At 37.0% G+C, this 26,128-nt stretch overlaps 2 long non-coding RNA genes across 3 annotated transcripts in view; one reads left to right on the plus strand and one right to left on the minus strand.

The window, feature by feature from the left end:
* The first annotated feature begins 3,016 nt into the window (after window positions 1-3,016).
* Window positions 3,017-26,128, plus strand: part of LOC127384944 (uncharacterized) — a 33,639-nt gene continuing 10,527 nt past the window's right edge. Inside the window, exon 1 of the long non-coding RNA XR_007889537.1 lies at window positions 3,017-3,175. This is a non-coding gene — a long non-coding RNA (uncharacterized LOC127384944). The remainder of the gene's footprint in view (window positions 3,176-26,128) is intronic.
* The window catches only part of LOC127384945 (uncharacterized), a 63,723-nt gene continuing 49,646 nt past the window's right edge, over window positions 12,052-26,128 (minus strand). Inside the window, exon 3 of one of the 2 annotated variants that reach the window (XR_007889539.1) lies at window positions 12,052-12,206. This is a non-coding gene — a long non-coding RNA (uncharacterized LOC127384945). The other variant, XR_007889540.1, reaches the window with a different exon arrangement.

The raw sequence follows: 26,128 nt of genomic DNA on the forward strand, positions 1-26,128 counted from the left end.
ATATAAAGTGTGTTGGCTGTTTAACTTTATTGGCAAGAATGTTTTAAGCTTATGATCAAATAATTTTTATTGTTTCCTTTTATTTCTGTTCTCAAGATGACTCAGATAGGAAATACCATGTGATCATTGTCTATATTACCAAACTATCCCTTGCAATTATGCCACATGGTAGTTGTCATTTCAAATTATTCAAAACTACCCATCTGTAGTTATTTTGGGGATACAGCTGGTTGCTAGGATGAAGCTAACTTTTCAAGTAATCCTAGATATGGTATTGAATAAAAAGCTTAAATGAACTAATTGAAAAACTGGTTCTCATCTCAGAAGACCTCTGAAATCCCTTTTCATCAAAAAGGGTAGAAGAAGTTTTAGAAAATGTCTTATTGTGTCAGGACTCACATTTTGTCGTACTTGGGAATCAGTTCTTTCATCAGTTGCATAATTTAAAACAGCAAGAGAATGAAAAAATTGGCCAACTCCTTCCAGGAAAGTTTTTGGACTAAGAGTTTGGAGTTCCTTTCTGTGTGATGTATTTGTGCCCTAATCCTATTCTCAAGCCTCCTTTCATTATAAATTTCTGAATGCTGGACCATGTCAGGAGATTGCATGTGATCTTTGTACTTAATTTTTTCTACAGTTTCATGAAGATAAAACTTCAGATCAAAGTAAGCCTTACCTTAGATCTTGGCTCAGGAATTACAATTGTTACAAGTTTTCATACCTTGCCTTCTGGCAGAAAGGTTTCTACCATCTCATGTCTCTCATCTGTGTTGAACTTGGAAATCTCATAACTCCTTGGAAAATTATTGTGAAAATACATTGGGATGACAAATATTTTAACTGGAATACTTGCCTAGTGTAAACATGTGCAGCAACTCTGATATTTATAAAAGTCATATGTGCTCTGTGGTGGCCAGAAGCTATGACTTTAGACCACCATTTAGTTGGAAGATAATGCCATAAACCTGGGCACAAATGATAAAATGATGCTTGCCTTCTGATTTTGTCAGTTATGCAACTTTGAGTTTTCCAAGTTATGTCAACAGCATAACAATTTGAGGAGCTGCAGTCAGTCCTGCACATCTCACATTGCAGGTTATTTACATTGAGACCAGGAAGCAAATGTCTCAGTTTCATGCTTCTGAATACATTTACAGCCTTTTTTACTGTTCACAAAACTGGTGAATACTGACTTTCATAAAAAAGACTGTGCAGACCTTAAATTTCCCAAGGAATGATGCATTCCCATAAAGCTGTAGCCAAAAATGGAAAGATAAGGGGAAAATAGCAAAAACCCAGCAGACTTGACAGTTTATCATTGGTTGAACTGATTGCAATTGATGTAACCATATCAGAGGCTTGCAGGTGTTTAGATTTTAAGATGACATTTGAGACTGTGAAAGAAATGTTTGCAGCAACAGCCTTGATAAATATAATCCTGTCTGAAGCTCTGTGTGCCGCCTGCACAACTGGTACTTGAGAAGAGGATAAAAGATTCATTTAAAATCCCATACAGATAAGTTAACAAAAGTTTCTAAAAGTTTTTGTTTGAATCTGAACTGCCAAAACTTGCTAACTCATCTAGCCAAACTGAACTGCCAAGTGATTTGTAGAGTGTACATGTGGAGATCTAGAAAAGCCAATCTAGTCAATCAGATATAAATATTTTATGTTTTTTTTCTGGTAAAATCCACATAATTCAAGGAGACATTGCCCATGAAAACTAGTGTCCCCTTCAGTTTGCAGCCTTTTTTCAAGAGCTTGAGCCTGACTTCTGAGGTGACCCCTGAAGACTAGTGAACAAGATACTGTACAGCAAATTGACATTTCTCTGTGGATATATCTAGATTTAGATATTTGATGTACTGTTTCTCTGCTTATGGAGAAACAAGAGTAGTCATTCCTACAGTTGTTCCTGAGCATTTTTCCTGCTGCCTTCTATCCAGTTTTGCCTTCCCACTTAATCTTTTTCTGTTATCTCTTATTTCCCTTCATTCCAATATTTGTCATTGCATGTTGTTTTCTTAACGTCTTTTTCATGACTTTATATATTTCTCATTTTTAATACAAAGTCACTCCAATGGGTTTCCTTCCAGTCTTGCGTAGTTGGCCTATCTGGAGACATCACCCGAGACGAGTGATTTTCAGAAACACTGACTCAGTTGAGTCATGGAACAATAATGAAGGTTAACTGTCCAAAGGTAATTAGAAATCTCTCCACTGTTTTATTAACATGGAAGCCTTGTTCCTGCCAAGGATGGTCTTGTTAAAAAGATGCCAAGTCTCAAGGAGGCCATTCAGTACTACAAGTCATGCATTAGTAGACTCCTAAACAGAATGTAATGGATCACGACAAAACGTCCTTCTTGAAACAGAACTGCAAGGCAGTGATCCTTCATTGCATGTAAAATATTAGAGAAATGATCTTGCAGCAATGATTCAATAAATCCTAAGTCAATCTCTTTTTAGCTTTTAAGATCCCAAACTGCTGTTTGTACATATATCAGAAGAACTTAACTTGAGGCAAGAGATGTGATAAAGTTTGTAGAAGCTCCTGTGAGCCAGTAAAAAAAAAATAAAAATAAAAGACAGTTGGTTTGCCCAGAGAAGCAAATTTCACTCAGTATATCACAAAAAATAAAAAATTAAATAAAAAATAAGCTATGCAGAGTGAAAACCTAGGAAGATTTTTTTAAAAAATGCTTTTGTTAAGTATTTTAATTCAACTGGGTTTGCAGAAGTGTTGATGCAGATCTCTGCCTGACATTTTGCTCAGCCAGTGCAAAAAAGGATGAGAGCCAGGATTGTTAGAACACCATAGGTGGTGAATGTACTGGGGAAGGGACATTTCACGAGGGCCTTGGAAATAGTGTTTTCCTGTGAATTGTCACAAATGTGGTTCAGGTATCTTTGTGTGCTGAAGCAGGTTTTTCAGTGGTTTCAGGAATTTCTTTGCCATTCATTGCTTCAGCTAAAGAGACTTAGCACTGCTCTTTAATTTCTTTGCAGGCTTTTGAAAAAAACATGAATATATTGCTTCATGCTACAAGTTGTCAGCAACACAGGCAAGCACTCAAGATGAACATGAAGGAGTTGTGCATTTCTGGATGGGATTAATTCAGGCACAGGGCTTTTTCCCATGGCCGAGTCCTGTGTGCCCTGCTGCTCTCGTCAGGTTTGTTACGTGTGTTCTCTTTCCAAGGATTTATGTCTTCACTGTGAAACATTCATCCAGGCTCAGATTTGGCAAACATAGTATGAAACTAGCAGCATGCTGGTTTCCAGGAAAAAACAATTTGTTCCTTTGGAGGGAAGGAAGAGATTTGGATTTCTAAATGCTTCACTGTATTTTATAACACCAAAACTGGCTTTACATTTCTGTGTGTAACATTTCACAAGCAGTTGCTTAGAAGCAACCTTGATGATCACTGAGTAAATGATAACATAGTATGTGAAATTTCAAGTTGTTTTTGAAGGTTAAATACTTAGAGAATAATAATAGCTTCAGTAGCTCAATGCTTTTAACATGACTGTTGATATGTTTTCCTTTCCACCTAAGAGCAGTATAGAATAAGGGAATTTTAAAAGCAGGTTTTCCCCTCTAGGATTAAGTTGAAAGTATAACATGGCTAAGGAAACTGAGTAAAGACACAGGTATTGTAGATGACCTCCCAAGGTGTCTGTGAGAGACTTAAGAGGAAATAGAAGTGATTTAAACCTTTTTGAAACTAGGTTGTGTTGATACAGACCGAAATTCCTATGCAGAGATAAACTGAAATTTCAACTAGTTCACTCTGCTGTTTCTAGCAGAGGCCACATAGAAAAATCAAAGAATCTCATATTAAACAGGCAGTAGGATTTGATTGCCTCCATATTTATTTTATTTCTCATTTCAGATTGCTAATAAAGCACAGAGCACATCATGAATATGACATAAATCTGAATCGATATTAGTATTTAATACTGTCCTAACAGTCAGTCTCTAGTCAGATTTTCTCATGGTACATGGAATGAACAACATAAATAGCTCCTAAATATGAAGAGATTTTTATTGCTGTAACAAAAAATACATGTTCCTAAAAAATTATTGATTGGCGCTAACTCTTGAAGGAAGTGTTTATATTTGCATTGCAGTATAAGTAATTAATTTCTAGCTGGTGACCTCTCAGCTTCTGTAATACTTTAAGATAAATGGATGTTTACCTGCAAAAGCAAAATCCATCAGGGCCAGGGCAGATTTGTGGTAAAACAGGACTATGTCAGTAGTGAACCTGCAGGCTATAGGGATAATTTTTCCAGGAGTGGCTACCCATGGCTTCAGTTTACCAGTTCACACTTCTTTTCACCTTGGGCATAATTTCTTTTGCTTTACATAATGCTGACATTCTGGGAAATTCTGCCTTCATGGGCACCTTTTAATGATAAGAATGAATAGCTGAGAATGGTTTTGTGACACTTTAAGAAAAAAAAAAAAAATCCTCCTCAAAAATACATATTTAAAAGAGGACTTAATATTCTAGTGACTCCAGCAAACTTTTGATTTAACAGAGGTGGAGGATGGCAAGTACAGGACCCAGGAGTCTGAAACTCTGCTTCCTGCCAGACTAATTCAGGAAGGCATTGCAGCATTTGACTCTTGCTGTAAGTATTAGGACTTGGGAACAGCTGTCTATTTTTGTCCACTATATTTGCTGCTTTGAAGCTGCCAGCTTAGATGCCTGGTGTAGAGTGAATTATTGATTGTTAGGCTTGAGGTGAAAATAGCTGCATAGGAAACAGAAAGCTGAGCACATTTTTATAGTAGAATAATTTTGAAATGGAAGTAATTTTTCTGTTTCTTGAACAGATCATTTCACTAGCTGATGAATAAGGAATTGCATACTACAGTAGTTCTTATTTTAGTCAAATCTGTGTAAATTGTGGTACAGACTTCAAGCCAACAGGATTTGTGTTTTAAGAAGTCAATTGTGATTATTAGGTGATTATATTAATCAGTGCGATGAGTTTCTGAACCTTCTTATTCCAGTTAAGTACAACCTTCTAAAAGTTATTTAAAGCCATTGGGTGCAGCTTTCAGCCAATGTATCTTTAATACAGTTATTGGTTTAAAACAAAAAAAGACAATGGCATACTTTAATCTTCTCTACTGCCACTACTTAAGGAAGTCTCCCTCATTTTTTATGCTCAGTGAAATAACTTGGCTGATAACCTTTGTATAGTTCAGGGACTTCACTGCTTTCTGAATAGTGTTCCTGGAGAGTATAGGTTTAGATTGCAATATCAAATGACCATAGAGCCTCAGGGAAATACGTTCTCATTAATGGCCTTGTTAATGATTATCATTGAAGAGACTCTAATAGTATCAGATGTAAACGTTGTCACATCCCTCTATCATGCAGATATGGAGATGCATCATTAATTCACACAGACTGTGAAATTTGATGCAGTATGATAATGTCTGAAGGAAATTAAAGGCTGTGCATTATCAATTTAATATTTCACATTTCTATTTCCAATTAATACAGTCTAAGAGATAAGAAGAATTGAACCATGACAGCAGTATGGGTCATTCAAAAGACATCAAATTCAGACTATGCCTCTATCAGTTCCAGCTTCACTAGGCTCCTTTGCATACTCTTTGAGGGGGATGTGACAAAGCAATAAAACAGAATCTGTGCCTAATTTGTAGCTTCAGGCATCACATATGAATAGCCTATTTTTTAATTACTGCTCAAATGTTATAGAAATTGGATTATTATTATGCTTTTGTTTGGGGGGGGTCTATTTTTTGGTAGGAAACTTCCTGGATTATTTATTGGTTGTAACCATCTGAAACATGAGTATGTTCAGAACAAATAAGAAATGTGATGTGTTTTGCATGCAAACATGAAGGTCAGCTTTTAGAAATAATGCACTTATAACTATGTTGTTACTTGTGTTGGAGATGGTAGAGTAAATAGGTGGATGCTAAGACAGAATCAAAAAGTAGCTTTTCAGAGACCTGTTTTGATAGCAGATTGTTCTATTGGATGGGTCTACCCAAATGAGAGGGTGGGGGATGGAGGGGGAGTAGTGAAAGAGCAGATTTTACAAATTTTTTACAAAAACGCTAGCAGCAAATAGTGTCACTTGTGCTGAATTGCAGCCAGTTGTGAAGTACCAAGAAAGATAATTCAGCTCCAAAATCACCAAGGGCAGATGTACAGGGTGTGAAAGAATTTGCATCTGAAATGGCAAATGGGATATCCCAAATGAAAGAGAAACCAAGTTAATGAAGTATGGAGAAATTAACTTAGATCAGTGCAGACCCTGAACTGAGCAGGTACATCAAGCTGGCGAGTAATTGATCTCGTACAGGATAAAAATCACAAAAGCATGTAGATTAATGAAAATACGAAAAGCAAACTACTAGAATCCTACATGTGATGGGGACACTCTCTTGAGTCTACTCAGTTGTATTTCTCTTTGGGGAAACAAATGCTGTAAGAAATTTTTGTGTCTGTCTCTGAGATATAAAGCAGCTACAGCAGGAATCTGCTACAAACTGTGAAACTTTGAGAGAATATCAGCAAAACGTGTTTAAGGAATTGATGAAAGGAGTTATTCATGGTCTGAGTAAGGAGGAATGCTGTCTCAGTCCATATGACCCATACTTTTATGGGTATAGATGAAAGATTACAGAAATTAAGGTCTTGCAGAGCTGGGATAGGTATAAAAATTAATATTCACAAAGGAAATTTGTATCAGAGACTTTTCATTCATTCAGGACCAGCAGTCAGAGCAGTAATCTGTTAAATCAGATCTTAAAAGCTGTGGCAGAACATTCCTGCTTAGTGCTTTGCTACTAGCAGTCAATGTTGAGACTCCACTGTCTGTGACTGTCCTGGCTGGGTTCAGTCAGGATGTGTGTAAAGGGCCACAGTTACCCTGCTTACTGCTGATGTAGTGAGTAAGCAGAAGCTAAAACACAGAAATGTTCTTAATTAAGGCTTCAGTACATTTAGCTTCATGAGAGGAAGAAATCCTGAAAAAAAAGCCTTATTTCTAGTATTTGCTTCCCATACTGATGTACACTTGAATCTCATATTGCTTATAAGTTACTGATCAATCTATTAAATGAAATATTCTAATTACTTATCTCTAATGAAAACATGAAAACATCTGAGATTGATCCAGTGCTGCTATAAAATGTCGTTGTATTACATTTCTTCTCTGAAGCAAGAGAGGAATCTGTGCTCTTCTGAAATCTTGCATAGTTTTCTGGTATTATTCTTGCTACAATGCACTCTGCTCTTTTCTGAATTCTCAAGGCTGAAGAATGCATAGTTGCTTCCTCTCAGTTGCTTGGACCTTGTCTTTTGTAGGGGCTGCCAAGCCTTGCAGATTTTTGACAATATAGAGAGTGTGTTGTAAAGTGTGGAGTGGTAACCTAGCTTGCTGTGAAAATTTGGAGAAGTGAAACATTAGCATTTTTTGTGCCATGTTAACTCTACTTTTCACAAAGGTAGCTCTCGCTCTCTTTTTCTCCCATCCATACTGATTTGATTTATGTCAGGATTTATGTTGCAGACTGTGCAAAGTATAAATTTGCCACCTTTTCATCTCAGCCTTTGTCACCCTTCTCACCTGCTTTTAGTTTGCCTGGAAGAAATCACTTTCTATCTATGCAAGGTTCTAATTTTAATAATTCCAGTCCACCCAGAGCTGTTTCCCCAAAGAAATATTTCACTGCACACATCACTTAGTGTGTTGATATTTCTTGTTAGTATGCAGCGTCAGTTTAGCACCTCTAGATAACCTTGATAAATTAAAAATTGGCTTATCAATATTCAATCAACCTAGCTCATTTATCCAGATGTCTGACTTCCTTTCTGTCAGAGCTGAGCTAAAAAGGCATTGCAAAAGTAAATGGAATTAAAATTGTGTATTTCCCTTTTAAACAGAAATTAAATCAATCTACTGCTAATGTCACCTTAAACGCCGTAGTTTAGCAACAGTGAAATAATATACAGTGGCAGATATTATATCACAAAATGTTAGTTTTCATTAGAATTTGGGAAAATTTGGAGCAGGTGGGTTTAGTCTGCCCAGTTATTTGTGTTACTGCTGAGCCTTACTGGTTCTTCTAGGCAATTTTTTAAATCTATGAAGTTTTATATCTTCCGAAAGGCTGGGGGACAAGTGGGGTGAGCACCTTCTGAACTCATCATCTTTTAGCATACCTACAGCTGCAGAATTTTCCAAGTCAGATCTCCCTTCATCTTGTGCTCCGTTGCCTTTGCAGTTAAGAAATCCTTAAACATCCCTTTGTGTTTGCACGATGATTGTTCTACAGTGTTTTTCTGTACCTCTGTCCCACTTAGTTAACCAGCAGTGCCTTGGACCCATCTTCATGTCTGTTGCCCAACATTTTTGTTTTACAGATGACAGTACAAGCTGTCTGACATCACATCCTGTGAAAGGACAGGTTCAGGCAAATTCACCAGGCCAAGATTTTCAGAAGTCATGGTGATTTTGGGAGCATGTACTGTGATGCCATAAAAAGATCTGATTGTCAGTAGGCAGAGGAGCAGCATGACTGGTGCTGAAGAGGCTTCTCATTTCTCTCTCCTTGTGAATGGCCTTCTTTGATGTGCTGGGTATTAGGCAGGGACCCTGGAGCTCCAGGATGTTCTGTGGTGTGTTCCTGACAATGTTCACACACTCATTTCTCATTTCTCATTTCTGGCTTTCTGTTCATGAAAGCTGTCTGCTTTGTCAGTCAACAGAAGGCAAAAAGAGGCCAAACTTTCATCACAATACAGAGACCTTATTAATTTATATATAGCATGAACCCTGAAGGCCCTAATTCATAAAATGAAAGCTTCTTGGGAGTTTATCACCTAGGTTAATTTTGTATTATAAGAGCTGTCCTGGAAACAGGTTACTTCAGCAGTTCCCTGATTTACTACAGCTTTCAGTGATCTCCAGTTTTGTGGTGAAATTAATTACGTATGAATCTCCAAAATCATTGGCATTTCTGGTTTTTGTTATCCCTCTTGCCAACTCAGAAATGCACTTTGCTGAGCACTTCTTATGCCTCTGAAGTTAATCTACATAGGTTTTTGCATTAAGATAGTTAAAACTATTTCAGCCCTGCCTAATTAAAAAGCCTAAGGTCAAGAAATTTCCCTTTGAATTAATTTAAGCAAAAAAACCCAACAAAATATTGTGGATTTAAAACCTTAAATTAAAAATAAAAACATTGCTTTACAAGTACAATTTTTTTTTTAAAGTTACATAAAGTATTTTTATGTTGGTTTTACAAATTTTAGTCTTTAGTCCCTAGAGTGCTTCCATGACACTTTCCATATCCAAACTTGGCATAGCTCTAATGGAAGGCAGAGGCAAGGAAAAGCACTTGTCAGGGAAGTGCCTCCCAAGGTTTGAAAGTTTTCCTGAAAAAAGGATTAAAATGTTATTCTTTAAAACATCCTAGTTATTTTATAACGTGTACCTACTAAATTACTTTGACTTTTGCAGTTGCCCAAAGATATGAACATTAGAAAATTTTATGGCTGTTTTCCTAACTTCAGTCTTACATTAGAACTTGCAAATTGGTGTTTAGTATCTCCTCAGAGAGTCTTTCTGCCCCCCAATTGGAGTTTGATTAATGCTCCAGGCCACTCATTGATTCTTCAGTTATTCTTGCATTCCCCCAGCCTCTCCCCCACCACTTTCCCAAGGGCATTTATTTTAAAATTAAGTAAGTATAAGATGGGTTTCATTATATCCTGTCAAGATCAAAGCTTTGTTTAGAAAGCTTAGTACTATTGTTGCTAATGTTAAAGAAACCAAAGAAGATGCTTCAGGCAGTGTATATACGCCCTCGAGAAAAAATACAAGGGGAAATATAGGCAAGGAACTGCTGGTTGAATGTTTTTATCTTAGCAAGTTGTTTCACTTTTATATTAGATAAGCATAAATATAGGTAAGTATTTCTGTGTGTTTCCTAGTTTGTGTATGTTTCCTAGTGGAATTAGTAGTGCATTTTTTAAAAGTGAGCAATTTCAAAGCATATAAAGTATCAAAGATGCCACTTGATATAAAAAATCTTGCTCTACTAGTTTCATTATAGTCTAGGTAGAAACATAACACATGAATGACCTTATTATATGATTTTGCATCAATAACTTCTTTGTATTTTGGTCCAGCCACGCATTTACCCTGCATTAAAGCTGCCAATTTGAATTCTATAAAATATTGGCCTGTTTTATTGTCGAAATAGTACAGAGAAGCAGTGTTGTCCTGCAGCTTATGTTATTGTTCACCAAAAGCTTTCTAGAAACAGGAAGCAAAAATGGGCCCATTTCAGAGTTGATTTTCTGTGTTTAGGATGCCTGGTTCTTCTTCAAATCAGTAGCCCTACAAGGTATGTTTTCTAAGGTTAATTACTATTACCAGAAACAGAAGCTTTGAAACCACAGTAACAGTGGGAGGCTTCAGCCTTAGAATTATTCATCCTTGCAACAGGCATTTAATAGAGCAGTGGTGGAATTTGTGCTTGTCCCTTGGAAAAGATAAAACAGCCCCTAAGAATGATAATATGGATGAAAAAGCTCTTTCTGAGTTTGAATTTTAATAGAAAACCTGAAGTTTCCACACAGCTTACTGTCTCATATGAAACTAGTTGGAAGTCTGTCCAAGGAAGAACTAAGAGAAGAACCTCTTGGCCTCCATTTTGCAGTTTCATGTTAGCTTAGTTCTTTGAAATGCAGATATTCATGATACTATACTGGAAGCTGAACTTACTGGGCTATCTGTATTTCCTTTTAAACAGCATTTAGATTTTATAGTAATTAACGTTTTTAAGTTAACCTTAAAATCTGCACTTACTTTAGCAAGAACAAGAGCTCTCGCTATCTAAGCAGTGTTAACAACATGTCTGAATAAATTTCTGCCTATATTGCTTTGACTTTTGCAATACCTGTGCTGTACATTGTTGGTTTTAATCAGGTCTAAGAAACAATTTTTTTTTTTTTGGTTGCCTGAGAGCTAGACATCTAAAACTAAGAGGAGACTATTATCAAACAGAAGTCAGAAGGGGAAGAAGGGAGAACTATCTAATGTCTTCATAACACACTATCTTCTTACCTAACAGATTGTTACCTTCTTTATAGGAGTCACTGACTGTCTGGCCAAAACTGATGTGCCCTAGCTTTAGCTGTCTGTTTCTTCCTTGAACATCCCTTAGCAGCAGACCCTAAGCACTTAGCAAATACTGAATATTATTGTGTAAGGAATGGAGAAGTGCTGTGGTCTTTCAAATCAGAGAAGCTATCCGTGGCAAAATCCACAATGTCTTGTCTCCCCTTTCTCCTGCCCCTTGCACAGAAAACACAGAAATTCAGGGCGGGGAGGGAGAGAAAAAGTACGAAAAATAAAGGTAATTTTTAGTTTTTAATAAAACATATATTTTTTTTTCTCATAAACAAAATGAAGATCAGTTACCTCAAAATACTGAATCTTTAAATCTGAGTTCGTAACAGTTTGCTTAAGTTTTAGAAAGAGCTAACCAGCTTATTTTCCATAAAATGTTAGAGTACTGTTTTTGTCTGGAATTGGAACTGGAGGTGGAAAACCAATATGCTTAGTGTCTTTTGTAAGATCACGTGTGCTGTAAGGTTAACATAAACATTAAAATACAGAGTATCTGTAGCCATATGGGAGGGGGTGACCATGGTTGTTGGATAGACTTTTTTCCAAAACTGAATTTCACAGGAAGACTACACTGGTGCATAAATCTGTGGGAGATGCATGTCAACCTGACCTCAGACAAGGAAAAACAAGCCAGGGTTTGATAGGAAGATTAATCACGTTGATTTATAAATTTTTTTAAAAGTCCCACTAAATCTGGGAGAGAGCCCAGGTGTTCGCTCTAAACCATTTACTGTCATATGCCCTTTCTATTAGATAATGTTGATCAAAGAAATGAACGCTCTTAATGGATGCAAATTAAACTCTTTCTTAATCTTTTATTATTAATTGCTTTGTTCTACATTGACAGTGTATGTATTTGCAGGACTCCACAGATGAATATTTTCTGCTGTTGGAGAAGCAGGTTTCAATTTCTTCAATAGCTGGCTTGCTTGATAAGGCTGTGTTCAGACATATGTTCCATCGTTGACTTTCAGAGAATACTCAGAATCTCTTCTAAACCTTCAAAGCTGTTGAGCAGATGATAAATTGAGAACATCCTTGGTTTACTGTGAGACCCAAATATGTTCATGCTAGAGAAGTAAATGGAATGTTTGGAGATTATTAGTAATATAGACCTAGAAAAAAAGTATTTAAGAATTTACAGTCTCCTTCTGTTTTAATTAGTGCATATTTTAAAAAATATTTCTTAAAATATCATCTTACTCTGTCTCTAAATTTTCTTCCATGAACTAGAATTTCTTCAATGTAAGTGATTATAATGGTGCCCTATTTTTCATTTTAACCAATTACTGGTCTACTACGTGATTCATCGTATATTTTTTCTATAATTTCATTTCTGTCCTATACTTCATGTTTAGATAAAGTAAAATTGCTCTTATTGTTTATTTTTGTGATCTGACTTCACTGGAGAAGCAGAGAAAGAGCAAAATAATTTACTTCCTTTTAGCAACTAATGAAAATTCTAGTCAGGGTAAAACTTTGGAACAAATTTTGGTGTAGCTTCTGAAGAAAATAAAATGGCTTGAACTGAAGACGTATTAATTTCTACTGTACTTTCAGTTTTCTCTGGAATTTATGGAAGCTGCTAATTCTTAGAATTAATGTCCAAAAAAGGAGCTACTGACACAAAGATAAGACTTACATTGCATCTGTTCTCATGGACGTATACACACTCGCCATCAGGTAGGCAGGTATATGTCTGTCAGCTTGATAGACACGTTGTGTATGTAAATTATAGCCTGGTTTACTTCTCTTTGTAAGTTGCCAAACACTGTTCTGCTTTGTGATGAGTCTTTGACTTTTTGACTGATGAGAAGCAAAATGCTTGGCAGCCAACCATTTTGGTGTGTGGCCACATCTGCAAATGATGCTAATTAATGAAGTTCCTGTGCTTTCTAAAAGGAAGCCTAATTTACTGTTGCATTAAGATTCTAACCCTCAGTAAAGAAAGTACTATCTAGTGGGATAATTGGCATCAATTTTCTTCTGTAGGGGATACTGAAAAACAAAACCAAGGTTAAGTTTTAAGGTTTTTTTTAAATTCATACCTAAATTCCTACCTAAATGGACATGTTTCTGCTGAAAGATATGCAAGTAAGAGTGCTGTATACACTGGACTTGATTCCTGAAAATTAATTAGACTACAGTATTTGCTTGAATGTCAGTCTTGACTATGAGGATGCCTACTAATGAATATGAAGTCAAGCACAACTTTGGAATAAGCTAAGGAAAAGGTAGGGTTTGTTTTAACACCGTTTTTATCCTAAGTATTCTTTTTATGATCACAAAAATAGTCATGCATGAAAAAAAATTCTGGCTAATGATCAAAAATGTGGTCCCAGGCACATATGGGGAAACACTAAGACTGCTGGGAAATGACCTGTCACCTCCAGAGTGGGATGGCAACTGTCCTCCTGGCCTTCTCCTTCATCTCAGTTCTTGTGCTGTACTTCTTGCAAAGGTGTGTTTCTTTTGGCAGTTGGGTGAGGGATCTTTGCAGGTCTGGCAGCTGGGTTCGTTGCTGGTGTGCTAGGGTTGGAGAGCCCCAGCATGCATCTTGTGTCCCCTCTGAGCTCCCTGGAGCATCTTTCCCTCTGTCAGTGCATAGAGTGCAAGTGAACCCTCAGTAAGTTAACTTTTTTAACACTCATAGGTAAGTAATTATAATACTCAGTTATTAGCTGAGAAGCTCCTTGTGGCCAGGCAGTACTGCCAAAGATTACTGGTGATTTTTATGTTAAAACAAGAATCATAATAACTGAAACTTCTTGGTAGGATGAGAAAAACACTTCTTTGCCTTAATGTTGCATCGTACATATTTTTCCACTGTAATGAGAAGGGTAGCCAAAAAGCTTGAAAATAAATCTGTAATTAGCTCCAGCTACGTAAGTATAAATCCATACGCTAGTTAGCCTTTAGAAAAAGACCATTTGTGTTAAATTAATTTAGTCTTTCCCATCAAAAACTGAGTACCCATGAATTACTTTGACAGAGGAAAACTGGTGGAGCATTTGCTTGGATTTAGCTTGGTGTGTTCCCAGCCTTTGTCTTCACTGCAAGCGTTGCTGCCAGTGATTTCACCCAGCCTAGCCACAGCCTTGGACTGCAGAGTGTTTTGATTAACAGATGATGAATTATGCTAACTTGAACTGTAGCTTGTGGTTCAAGTCCCCCTGTATTATTGCTTTGATTCTCAGCAGAGTTGGAATATTAGGCCACAGCCCCCATTAGGCTGGATAGTTCAGATTTGAAGCATTTCTTAAAATGAAGTTAGAGATGTTGGTGATTGGATGGGAGTTCATTTATAGAAAAGACATACGTATATAGCTTTTGCTAATACTGCATGAAAGAAGACTGAATAAAGGTAGGAGTAAGTCACTCAAATAGAAGTAGTTCATCAGAAAAGTTCACAAAGTTGACAAAAAGTTCAGCTTGTGAGGCCAAAGTGTTTTCATTCTAAGTTGTCTAAGAAATCTTGAAACAAGGTGCTACTTTTTTTTCTTCTGTTTACATCTCCAAGTTTGTTTTTTTTTTTTCCTCTTAAAGCACAGACACTAAAAGAAGAGGTGAGGGTGATGAAGGATGCTGGAATATGAATAGAAGTTATAATCTTAGCAGCCCCTCTTCTGTTGAAGCAGAGTTCTCTGTATTACCATGAATTCCTAAGTTCTCTTCAGAACTTGAAATACTGAACCAAATTGATTGTTAGCTTTGTTTTGAAGTGGTTTAGACCATGACTTGAATTATTTGAATAACCAAGTTACCTGAATATACTGTATTGTCCTGTACAGTTCAGGCAGGAAAATGCCTACTATATTTATCCATTTGTCTTCAGGTAAGATGCAGTAAGAAATTGTGCAGAGGGTTAAAAAAATTATTTGAAGAAAGGCTTCTAATTGTGTTTTAGCAGTAGTTTCTGTCAGGTTCTTGAATAATACTCCATGCATCTTTTGCATGGTTTATTTTTCTTAATGTTGGCTAGTACACATTATTCTGCACTCTTTCCTCTAAAATTTAAACACATAGAGTGACAGCTTATGATGACTCCCTTGTTTATTATCACCCAGGCTCAGCTTGATGGAGTTGCAAGTGATAGGGAGGGTATGCTAGAAAAGAAGAAATACAGAAAAAAAAAAAAAAAAGATATTACAGTATTGCCTTAAATACCTTAAAAATGCTTGTTGGAACACATATAAATGAATTATGTTACAAAGAATATTGTGCTTCCCAACCCATGGATACTGCCGTTAAGCTCCTACTTGGTTCCAAATCTATTTATAGTTCCTAGATTATGTGAAGTCCTTATGAAATTGTTCAGTACCCATGGTTACCAAACACATTTTATAAACCAACACAATTCTAGTGCTGTGATATATCAGCAATTTTTTGGTCTTTTCCTAGCAATAGTTTTCTGGTACTAATCCTCACAGGTATAGATAATAAAATCCAAAAATATCTCCTGTGTTTGCAGTAAGCTGTATTTAACATTACTGTTTCTGCAGGGCTTTACCATCAGCACGGTATTGTGGCACTTAGGAAACATAGTCTTGGCCTCTCTTGTATTCCAACAAAAAATGTCAGTGTTTAGGACACAGAATTTCTAAACAGATGAGAGAGAGCTAAAGAGATTTCATCCCTAAATCTGAAATGGAAACCGCACCTAAGCCACATAAACCTTCTGTTTTATTGTCCTTTTCTATTGAAAATGTAAGCAGACAGCAGCAACTGTTGCAGCTATAATAATTGTAACATTAGAAATCCTGTGATGTTTTGGTATCCTAGTAGGATTCACACTTTCTTTGTTTTGTTCTTTTAATCTGATGATTCAGGAAATGTGTGACATTGAGGTGGGGATGCTGTGTCTTATGGATTGTCTGTAGTATAAAGATAGGAGTATTCCCCAAAGACTTCACAGCCATGAATGATTCCCTGTGAAGTGTTACACATGAAGGGAAGAAAATGTCCATAATTGGCATAATATAGGTAAATTAAACATATTATTACTTGATCCTTTTGTTTCTTTTTTCTCATCTTTAATCTATTAAACCATTATTGGTTTTTTCTTTTGTCTGTCTCATCTTTTGTCAGCTCTGATATATATATTGCACACATAGAAAATTCATGTGATGCTAATGTGAGTTAAAACAAAAAATACATATTTACAGACTGTGTTATTTTTATCTACTCCTTTCCTGGTTTTCTCTAAGAATCCCTTCATGTGTGCTATGTCTATTATCAAATTAAGTAGCAAAAGCCAACATGACACCCATAAGTATGAGTAATTAGCAGGTACAGTGTGATTGCCATCAGAAGTGGGTAATGTTTTGGCACAAATGGGCCATTACAGTGAGTGGACCTTCTAGTTTCAGCACTTCTTTTGTGCAATAATGTTGTCCTGTGCATTTTCTGCTTTTCTTGCTGACAGCAGCTTGAAGTAAGATCTCAGCTAACCAGGTAATCCACCTCATCCAAATCTGCACACTAAGGAAAAGCAGTTGAGAAAAGGAAGTATTTGGAGTAATGTTAATATTTCAGAAGTATGTTTAAATCATTTAGGGCTTGTATTGTTTCCCAGTTGTTTTTAAACAAAAGCTTACAGGAATCCGTTCAATTCACAGGAGAGCTACAAAACTGTAATGTTTATATTCATTTCTATGAACTGTTTATTATATTATTGCAATTCATCTCCCCCTTCACATTTATGTTACACTGTAAACACAACAGTTGGAAATATACCTGAAATTCCTATTACTCAAAATAGATTTTTTTGTGGGGGGAAAAGTAAATAGTTTGTATGGAGCTTTATTTGTAGAACACAGATTGTTATTTCATTTTCTTGTTCACTCCTAAACAGTACACAGGGACTGGCAGATGCAGTATTATTATTTATCAATGGAGAAAAAATAACTTTGTGTTCACTTCGGTCAGCATTTCTGCTGTCACTGGGCACTTGGAAACTGAAGCAAACAGAGAGAGGTTCATGGCCTGGCAGGAGGCAGCAGCTGCATCTGCCCCTGGCTTGGCTGTTTTCACAGCCTGCCACATGCTGACCCTCACCAGCAGCAGCTGCACCCATGTGAGTTATTCTGCAAGGGCTCTGCTGAGTGGCTTCCCATTAGGAACAACTAAGCAAACACCCGTGGTGTTTGCTTAGCATTGTTGAGGAAGGGAGAGACTATTTGATCATATGCTGCAAACCACATTATACCTGGAAAAAAGAGAATTTTCCCATCTCTTTTTAGTCTGGCTATGAAGTTTAACAGATTTGTCTTAGCCAGAGGATGGAAAGTCTGTCTGTGGGAGGAACATGTCAGATGTCTTGATATATAGGTTGCCAACAGCTGTGAGCCTCACTCCTCATTTTATACCTGCCTTGGGAATGGCATGTGAAAGTGGACCAAAGCTGGTAACGTAGAGTGTGACGTGCTGAAGCAGAGAGCGGGCAGCTGTTTGGAAATGAAAAGCAGTGAAAACAGTTATGTCCAAATGACTATCTGGTTGCACTGCATTCCTCACCCAGCCATGGAGGAGCTCTAATGTGGAAAACATGCGGCCTTTTTGACAAATTAGCACCCACTAAGTCTGTCAGAGAGGCTGGGGTGCTGGCTGAGGCAGGAAGGACTGCTCCCTCCTCAGCTTCCCCAGCTGCAACAGCCGGATGCCTCCAGCCTGTGGCAGTGCAGCTGGGCACACAGATCCCTGCAAACTGCCTCTGAGAGGGCCAGCATGCTCACACCATCTGTATCAGCTGACACACAGTTTAGGAAACTGCTCTCAGCTACCTCCTAGCTAAGTCTTGTTTCTTTAGGGACTCCAAGTTATTCCAAACTGGAATGTGTTTTTGCAAATGCTTAGGATATGTAAATCCAGGACCATACTAAGCTTGACAGTATTTGTGATCTGAGCTTCAGTATGCTGTTGACAATCTGATCTCAGCATCTGTTGTGTAAGATAATTGGTCTGTCTTGGCCTTCTACCTAGTGTTAAGCTGAGCAGAAAGATTAACACACGGTGCAGATTAAGGGAAAGCCAAGAACAACATTTCCATGAATGTCGCTGGAAGTAAATTTGTCCACAGCATCATCTGCATATGTGATGTGTCTCCCCATAACTTGTTTACTCTCTTTCTTCCAGATACTCATAAGTTCTCTGTGTTTTTTTTCTTTCTGATTTATGTGGAAAAATAACTGTCATCACACTTTTGCCAGTCTCTGGACATTGTTCTTGTTTAATGTCACTATCATCTGGGCCATGTGAGATCACTCCCGTTACGGACTTAGATGAGCAAACTCTTTTAACATACATTATTTGATCTGTCTGTCTAGAATGTGACACGAGTAATTTTAACTGCATTAAGTGTGAATAAAGCTGTACTTATAATCACAGACCAGTGGCAGGAAAAAGAGACGAGATAAAATAGATAATTGGAAGAAAAGTGAATGGTGTCCAATTTAAACATGCCATTTTGGATTTATAGTGATTTATGGTTTTAAATCCATGTGGTTTGGGTGTAATTTGCAAGTGGGAAAATTAGTGATTTATATGAAAGACCTATGTATGTGTTGAGGAGAATGAATCCTAAAGCACTAACTGGTTCATACCCACTCTCTACGGTTTTACTGGGCTCACTGCAAAACCCATATACAACAAAGGAGACTTTGCATCAGCTATAACAGAATTCAGGTTGAGTAAGAGTATTGTATTTTCCAGAAAAATGCTGTTTCTCACTCCTTTTTTCTCATTCTTCAGTCTCTCCATCTATTTTGATTTTTTTTTTTTTTTTTTTTTTAAGTCTTAATGCTCTTTGCTTCACTTCTCCCCCCATTTTATTTTCTTCTGCATGGGATTTGATCTCAGTACAGCTGGGGTTCAAGTTGATCTTTTGGAAGCAGAATTTGACCGGATTACACATTAACTACAGTAAGTGTAATCATCTCCTACTGAATATTCCCACATTTAAAGTGAAAAATCTTAATTTTCCTTTAGAAGATGCTACTAGTACTTCTGTAACTTCACTGTGTAATAAGAAAAAAAAAAAAACAAAAAACCTAGAAACTTGTTTTTTAATAGTATAGATCTAAGCAGTTTCATACTGTAAATCATCCTGCCTAATACTACAGTTTTGCAGTACGAATTTGTAATTTCTTGCAGGATTCACTCATTATCACTTAAACCTTGCAGGATTTCCAGTTAAGGGATTACATCTGCTGTTCCTCTGGAAGTGTTAAATGTTGATCAACTCAATGAAGTCTTGCAAAAAATCTATGTGTGGCTGAACAAGATCTTGGATATCATTAGCAAAGAATGTGAACTCCTCCCAAAAGGGAAGTAATTTCCTTTCTAGTCATGAAAATGCAAGGTTGGTAATAGAGGGAAACTATAAAAAATCCCCAAGAATGCAGGTGCATTGCCATAAAACTTGAGCAAATAGAATTTTATTTCAGTTCTGATTCTGATGGCACTGTTGAGTTCTCCTCATCTGGCAGAAGATATTTGCACACGTCTTTTTAGTTCTATTACTAATTTTTAATTAACATGAGATTGGCTTAATCTTCAAACTCGCTGTCCCATTGAAAACAGAGAAGATGCCCACACTTCCATGGGTAGAATGAATACTGGGGGGAGTTGTGCAAATTAATGGTAATGGATTAGGACTAAGAGTAAGTAAACAGTAAGAAATTTTCTTATTTCATTATGTGTATATTTTACAAAATCATTAGGTGAAATGAAGCCTGTTTTGAAAACAGTAGTAGGGTGGCTTTTGACTTCAATGGCAGTGGATTTCACACATGACATTCTAAAGCTTTTGAAATAAAAGGGAAATCAACACAAATTTCTTATTTATGTATTATACTGCCAAGATGTTTGATAGCACAAACAATTCATGTTAGTGTTTTACCTGTTTTGGGCATAAAGCATTTTTTAAGCTGTATCATCTAGGCGTTACAGGAAGCAGGAGTTTCTCTGTTACTACCCTTGTGAGGTAATTTAATATCAAGAGAATTACCTAGGATGGAAACACAGACTGATATTAGAGGAGAGTTTGTCTATCAGATGTGGAATGCACACCTGGTTGGTGGTGATTTCATAGCTCCAGTCTCAGAAGACTAAGAAGTCAGTTTCCTCAACTGAGACTGTTCATTACAGCACCTTTTATAAGACCAGTCTTTTTGGATCCTTTACTTCAGTTGTTTACTTCTGTCCCTTTGATTTTCTGGCAAGTGATGATGAAGGTGCAAACCTTCTATTTGTCTCTTAGTCAAGACACAAATGCCCTCTGACACAAATGCATTTATATTGGCAAATTCCAGTATATACTCAATTGATATCAATCTAATTTTAACCTACTGTGTTTTGTTGTGGTTTTGGTTTGTTTGTTTGTTTTAATTTGTCATGCCACATGGTCTTACAAGTGCCAGGGCTGTTTATTAAGCAAAGACTGAAGGGAATTTAATCTCCTTTTAGGTTGCAGCTCTACACAATGCAGAAGTTTGTAGCAGTTCCTCATATTCCTCTCCCCAGACAGTGTTTAATCAGTATTTTGTTCTAAAATGAAATTGAAATAATTCTGAAATATTATTTGGGATACAGTTTATAGGGGTATATGTATGAGCTTGTGTGTGTACATTTATTTATATACATGTATAAAGTAATGCTTGTAGGATGCTTATCTTTTGTTTGGAAGGATTACTTTTTTTTTTCCTTTTGCACAAAATTATTTTTCTCTGTATTGATCTTTTGGTTCCTGGAATTTCACTACCATAGACCTAAACATTTTGTGTAGTTGTTATTCCAAGGGCAACATTGAGTGTCACACAGGATTGGATCCTTTTTCCTCTTGATTAGTTCTACAGAACAGTTCTAAAATGCTGATTTTGTAAAATGGTGATCAATTCCAGAGGAAGAGTGTGATGTTACAAACACAGAATTACAGCTTCACACCTGGCTTATGCAGGGGAAGAAATTGGGTTTGAGGGGTCTGTGTGTTTTCATACATGTACAAATAGCTAACATTGAACCAAGAAACAGCAAAAGAGAGGTCTCTCCAAGTTAATTTCTTTTTCTATAAATCTTCTCTTTACTTTTTTGAAGCTTGTTGTAGTGAGGAGGCGGCACTTTAATTCAGATGAGCTATAATACAGCTTCTGATGAGTCTGAAAGGCGTGTAAAGCATCCCAGACACACAGGCTGCCCACAGGAAGCCAGGCAAGTGTCAAACTGAAGTTCTTCTTTAAGGGTTAAGGAGATTAGAGGCTGTGGTAGAAGCCCATAGTGCAATTATTTCACGTTTATAGTGACAGATTGCTACTGAAATCTTTCTATCTAATAGTATTTGATGAAGCATTTAACATTTTGTATCACAGTGGGCTAACACAGTTCAGAATGAATCCTAAATATTTTAAGTGCATGAAACGTGTCTAAGAATTTATTGTCTCAATATGCCCTGATTTTTTACTTTAAGAAAATCTCAGACACTTTAAAATATACTATTGAAAATTCCATATGCTGCTAGAGATGCTATAGAATATTGAAAAAAACCCACAAAAAACAACCACCAAAACCCAAACAACTTTCCTTGGTGTTTTTGGCCATTTCTTTCTCATAATGAAGTATGTATTAGCTCTTTGAGGTAGCTGAGCAGTCCCATTTTCCTGGGCACTGAAAAGCATAAAATCACTGGCAATCACGTCGCTATTGTATTTGGAGATAGAGGACAAAACCTAACAAATGAGGCAAATCTTGAGTCAGAAGATGAGATTGCATCAGATAATGCAGCTAAATTAGCTGGCAATGAGTTACTGGGCAGTCATCCCTTTGCCAACTTGTCTGCCAAGGTAAGGTCTTGATTTATCTTTGAGGTAGTACTGATTTTTTTCTTTTTTAATCTTGAATTATTTTATTTATTCAGTTTTAATTAAGATTTGTTATGGTCTCATATGCTTCCAGGAATGCTTAAGGAGGATACTGTGCATTAGAAAACTCTGCTTGGACACCCACTGTGGCTGTTGTCTTTACTCCCATCCTGCCACCTGAATGACCTGATCCAAGCAGCACATATTTTTACCAGTTTTTCGGTTTTATAATGTAAAAAGCAGTGTATATGGATTTATATAAAGGTCTTGAGATGACTCAACTATTGGCTTGCATCTCTGCAGCAGAAGGCTGTGGTTTCCATTTCCACCTCATGTACTAGGCTCATACCCAATGCTTGGCACTGTATTTCAGTGACAGGGAGTGCTTCATGGTGGAAGATGTCATCCTGAAGATGACATGATGAACTCAGCTCTATTGTTTCTCCATCTGGAAATGAAAACCCCAAGGAATTCTTCATAAAGAGCAGGAGTTTAGCTTAGGGAGGGCCCTGCCAAGTGTTCTTAAAATCACTGCCGTGGCAAATGTGTGTGTGAGAAGTTCAGTACATGAGAACTGTGTTTCTGCCTGAAGAGCTTTTGCAGCATCACTGTCTACGTTGTTTCCATCAGTGTACTGCGTCCATTGTGCCATTTGTAAAACACTAAGATTTCCATTAGTAGAGCAGAAGTTGTAATTTGGTGTGAGTGACAGCAACTGTAACAAGTTAGCTTTGCTGCTTGCCTCCCTTTCCTGCCTCTGGAGAGGTGTCTTCTTCCTGTTGCTGCAGCTGCAGGGTGAAAGGCAGTTGTAGACGTCAGTGTGTGACACCACTGGAGCTTGTAAATGCATCTGCCAAGGGAAATGCTCTTGCTGATTGCATATTTTTCAGTGATATGGAAAAAAGAAATTCTTTATGGTGTGTGATGGAGGTGGTCACAAGGGGCTAATATTGACAGTTTATACATGTCTTTACTAAAGAAGCTTGATGTATCTAGGAAAATTAGAATATTTTCAGCTCATGAGGATGTTCTGCTTTTACACTTAAAAAAATTCTTTACCATCCTGAAGTCTAAATAGTAGATGTCACCTGTGTCTGTCCATCTAACCCCCGTGTTACTCTAGCTTTTCTGTACTTCTCTGTACTCCTGTTACAGCTTTCTGCTCTTGTTTCTGTCCTTATCTCTTCAGAGGGAGAAAGAAAGAATGAAAGAAGGTATTTCCAGTAATCCCCTCCCTGTTTTGTCTCTTTCTCCTTTGGTTTGAGAAACAGAACATGCTTGATCCTACCTATGAAATTTGATAGCCAAGGGCCTGACTTCAACCCTGTCTTTTCGTGTTCTTCAACAGGGAACAGGCTGATGCATCTGCATAGATCTAGGCACAGCCCATTAACGAGCTCATTCTCACCCAGTGAACTGAGAGTTGATTTCAGATGGATTTGAGCTTGGGTACACACAAAGAAAATGTTTCTGTTTGTTCTCTTCTCTTCAGGCTGGGCCTTTGATATGTATACAGTACAATATTTAGTGCAGTAGGTTTTCATGTACTGAGGTAAAAACTTACTCCCCTTAATCCTGAAGCTATTGTGTGATCATTCCAAGGTAGTCTTTTGCTAATTACTTGCTATCTACTTCCTGATAGTCTAAATGCCATTAAAAGACCTTATTGCAAACTGTCTCCATAGATGGCTGTAGGGCCTAAAAAAACATTTGACTGGGTTTTTTGGTTGTTTGTATTTTCTTTTGGTTTCCTTTAGAACTCTGCTTAGGAACTATGGAAAAATCAAAGCTGAAATTATATTGGATCATGCATCAACATGACATGATTGAGCAATATTCAGAGTGCAATTTGGATGCTGAGAGTGTTTAAAAAAAAGTAATTTTAAAAACCCCAAGCCACTAAGCTCAGATCCATAAAGCCCACAGATGAGAAAGGATTCTCTCTCAGTTGCAATCAGTCTAAGGTAGTGTGGCTTTTCTTCAAATGTGATTCAAGCACTTAGCAGATAAGATCTTCTTAAAGAACATCTAGGTCTGTCTTTTCTGACACAATTGAGCATGTTACCTAAAAGGAATAGGGCCTTGTATTTTTCCATTGGTGCTTTCTGAGACTGCCTTTATCCAGTAAGGATTCTTACTAGACTGTTTCTACTTTTGATTTGTTTCTGATAGGTAATAATGCATAGGTTTTATGTGAACAGCACTACAGGTTGCTTCAATGAGTTCCTATAAACTAGTCTTTCTTGTAAATTTTATAATATCTTGGCCTAAAGTGACTATGGAAATAACTAGCAAGCAACTATTTTCCTGGTGGTGTGACAGATTCTTCCATTTACACTTGGAAGTGTACAGGCGTAGACAGCTGAGAAGAGGAAAATGAGATGTCAGGAAGCTCAGGTTAAAACACTGGTTGTCATCTGGCATGATGAGTATCTAGAGTTGAATGCAAAAGTGTGTTACATACATCCAAGTGTCTTTAAAACACAGTATTTGTCAATGTTTTCTCAGTTTCTGACTGTACAGTGTTTCAGGGCCAGAATTATTACAGGCAGAACAAATTATTAATAAATGGACAGTCTTACTCCAGCATGTTTAGAGATGTAAGAAAATAACTAGAAATTATGACCAAGAATACTTGGACAAATGAATTCAAATAGTTTAAACAGCTTTTCTAGTGTACAAAACTCTGAAGTCCGTTCTGGATTTACGATCCCCTTGGGCTGAGGCATTGGAGAGTGCTGTCTGACTCTTCTTGAAACAAGTTTTGTTGCTTCTGCAAGTCAAATGTGATCATTGGTCCTGTTCAGAAATATGTGTAGGGATCACACTGCCATTGCACAATGAAAGTAGCTCTAAGTGGAAGTGTCAGGCTGCTGGATACTGGAATGGATTTGTACCGTAGTAAATGCAAATACTCTCAGCAAAGTATGGCATACTTCTAGTATCTTCCTCTGCAGAGGTCTAGAGCTTTACTGGGACTTAGCTAAACCCACAGCTGACCAGTGTGCCAGACTTGTTCAGTTACTCTTTAGGTTTCATCAAAACTCAATTAAAGAAATATTTTCTCAGCAAATTAGATATTAGGCAAGGTTACAGTCAGTAGTGACACCTCATTACATGACAAATATTCCATGGGTGGGTTGGTTAGGCTTTTTGGGCCATGGTACCTTTGCAAATTGCAGAGTCGTGCCAGTGACTGGGACGAGGGGCAGCACACAGTGAAGTACCAGACTTGCTGGTACCAGTGGCAAACTTGCCTGCTCCTCCTCTCTCCCTTCACCACAAATATAATTTAATGAGCAATTAAAAATGCACTTTAAATATGTATTATGATGGCCTATTATCTCTAGGCAGGGGACACCAGTGTTATACCAAGGATACCATCACCATCATGTTCTAAAGCCCTAGTACTCACAACCTCCTGGCAGTTGCTTTGAAGAGCTGAATCTTTCTTTGTGTTTGAGCTCAGAAATAACTCTTGATGGAAGTTTGTGGGAAATCAGTTCTGAAAAGTATTGGCAAGTGATTAAAAAATGTTCTTTAGTATAATAAAGAACATCTTGCATCTTTACAGGTAATAAAAATGTTCAAGTAAAACCATTTTTGTCCCTGCAATTCTCTTGACAAAAAACTCAGTTGAAAACCCTAAATTAAATTTGTCTTACAGTCCACAGAAATAAGAGAGCAGGCATCTTCAAAAGAGTCTCATGTGTGAGCAAAGTTGTATAAAAATACTCTGCTCTTAGAGAGTTTAGGTAGCTTTCTTCTTTGAAAAAAAAAAAAAAAAAGGCAGTTAGATATTTTGCCAAACTTTTAGTGGGTTAAAATACAAATATCTCTACAGAAATCTGGAAAGAAGCCATTTTGGAACATGATTTTTATCAACAGGGATTAAAAGGAATGATCAAAACAAATCTGAAACTTTAATAAACAAGTTCACATCTTCATTGCTTATGTTAGCAGTTCCCTCTGTTATGCAGGTATTACTAGATTGCAGGTAGCAGATGGGATTCTTGTTCTTCATTAGACTTTAATGTCACTTCATGTATATTTAAAACTTATAACAGGTCTCATGA

This window comes from Apus apus, chromosome 4, assembly GCF_020740795.1.
Source record: "Apus apus isolate bApuApu2 chromosome 4, bApuApu2.pri.cur, whole genome shotgun sequence".
Taxonomy (NCBI): Eukaryota; Metazoa; Chordata; class Aves; order Apodiformes; family Apodidae; genus Apus; species Apus apus.